The following is a 2420-nucleotide window of genomic DNA, read 5'->3' on the forward strand; positions in this document are numbered from 1 at the left end:
AAAAATGGCGCCGTTGCCGGGGACGGTGTTAACTTGATTTTATTTTCTTTAAATTTTTTTTAGTTGTGTCTTTCTTTACCTTGGGGAAGTTAAACTCCTCAAGGTTTGTTCTAATTGTTTTCGAGTTGTTTTATATTTTGCATGTCTAGGAGATCACAAGGTAACTTGTTACCTATTGATCTTGAAATTGAAAGAACTTTGACCAACAATATAAGACTTGCTAGAAATACTTTGAGAGGTATTGGTGACATTGTGGACATTCAACCAAATAATATTGAGTTCATAAACCCTTTTTCAAGAGAAGGAGAGGATAACCCAATAGAAAAACAACCACAAAATCAACCCACAATGCCTAAATTTTCATCACATTCCGTACCAACCGAGGAAAACCTACCAAATGGTACTCCTACACCACAACATTTAACCGGTAATTTCATTACCAAATCTGCATTTATACAATTGGTTGAGAGAAGTCAATTTGGGGGGATGCCTAGTGAAGACCCTCATTCTCATATGGAGACTTTTTGTGACTATTGTGATGCGATTTCTCAAACCAGAGTTACTCAAGACCAAATTCGATGGGTCTTATTCCCTTTTTCTTTGATTGGTTCCACGAAACAATGTTTAAAGAGCCTAGATAAGGCTACTCTTGGTATTGACTCTTGGAAGAAATTGGCACTTGCTTTCTACAAGAAATTCTATCCTCCGAAAAAGACTAACATGTTGAGAGCCCAAATCACCGGGTTCAAACAAAGGGACGAGGAATCTTTGTATGAAGCATGGGAGAGATTCAAGGACACTTGTCGATCTTGTCCACACCATGGACTTAGCGAGTGGTTCCTTGTACAACAATTTTGGAATGGTCTATATGAAGACTCCCGAAACATTCTCAATATGGGATCAAATGGTATGTTTACCGAAGTTGATGACAATCAAACATGGAACAAGATTGAAGAAATGGCGGTCCATAACTCACAATATAGTAGACCTCGGAAGGCTACTAGAGGAGGAAAGCATGAAGTGGAATTCATTACTCAATTGGGTGCTCAACTTAGTGCTCATATTGACACCATTAATTTGAAGTTTGAGAAGGCCATGGCTAAACTTGAAGAGGCCTCCAAATCACCCAAGCAACATGTTAATGCTATGGTGGCATCATCATCAATTCCAAGTGGAGTATGTGAGAGTTGTGGAACTTTGGGACATGACCAAAGTGAATGTAGGGGAACAAGTGAATGCTTTCCAAGCATAAAAAAGTGGCACCCCGTATTCCAACTATTACAATGAAAACACCAAATTCCACCCCAATCTTTCATACAAAAGTCAAAATGTTCAAAACCCTCAAACATACACCCCACCTCCAATGAGAAACCAAGCTCAAAGACCCTTTTACAATCAAAACCAAAGTTATCAAAATCAACCTCCATACAATCAAACAAATGACCATGGTTTTGATGTTCAAAAAGCGGTCCTCCAAATGCATAAGAACCAACAAGAATTTTTCACTCAAATGCAAAAAGATAGTCAAGCAAAAGACGTCACCATCAACAACATACTAGCTCACACGAAGATGTTGGAAACCCAAATGTCTTAATTAGCATCTTCTAGTTCACAAAGACAAAAGGGGCAATTGCCACTTCAAGGTAATCCCCCAAGACATGAGTCGGTGAGTGCCAGCCATTTGAGGAGTGGTACAAGTTATGAAGGGCCGAAGAGGCCCATTGATGAAGATGTTGTGAATGCTAGTGATAAGGAAAGAGTTGAAGACTCTAAGAAAGAAGAAGAACCCACCACCATTCAAGAAGTTTCAAAGGAGAATGAAGAGAAGGCTAAGGAGAAAGAGCCTATTGTGATTCGACTTCTATTTCCAAGTCGTCAAGCTAAGCCTAAGTTTGATGAACAACTTGGAAAGTTTATGGAGATTGTAAAGAACTTGGAAGTGCTGAAGAAGCGGTGATTGACGTGAAACATGGGAGAACTCACACTTGAAGTGGTAGATAAAACAATCACTTTTAATCTTGACAAGACAATGAGAGCTCCCCGACTACATGAGCCATGTTTTATGGTTGATCATTATAGCCGAGAAAGTGATAGAAAGAAGTTGGCATCTCAATGCAAAGAACAAGCTATGGGTAAAGAATCACCACCCACATGGGAAAAGAAAATGGGTAATCTCCAAGATGCTCTATCCAAAGAGCAAGAATGTTTCAACAAGAATGAGAGCTTTAATAGCTCACCACCACTCATGACAAGAGAAGAAGAAGGCCTCATTGGCCATAATGACAAGAAGAAAGAGGAGTTGTTCTCATCAACTCATGATAATATTGGGGAACAAGTAGATGAAGTATGCGGTCTATGGGATGATGAGTTTGAAGGGTTAGTCAACCCTTATATTGGTAATGCTATGACCCAAGATCAAG

The 2420-nt window shown here is 39.3% G+C and overlaps 1 non-coding gene across 1 annotated transcript; it reads right to left on the reverse strand.

The window, feature by feature from the left end:
- Positions 1–720: 720 nt before the first annotated feature.
- On the reverse strand, positions 721–827 carry LOC141625175 (small nucleolar RNA R71). Its single transcript, XR_012534970.1, has one exon. It is a non-coding gene; the product is annotated as a small nucleolar RNA R71 (small nucleolar RNA).
- Positions 828–2420: the final 1593 nt, after the last annotated feature.

The sequence above is a fragment of the Silene latifolia genome, chromosome X, assembly GCF_048544455.1.
Source record: "Silene latifolia isolate original U9 population chromosome X, ASM4854445v1, whole genome shotgun sequence".
NCBI classification, from domain to species: Eukaryota; Viridiplantae; Streptophyta; class Magnoliopsida; order Caryophyllales; family Caryophyllaceae; genus Silene; species Silene latifolia.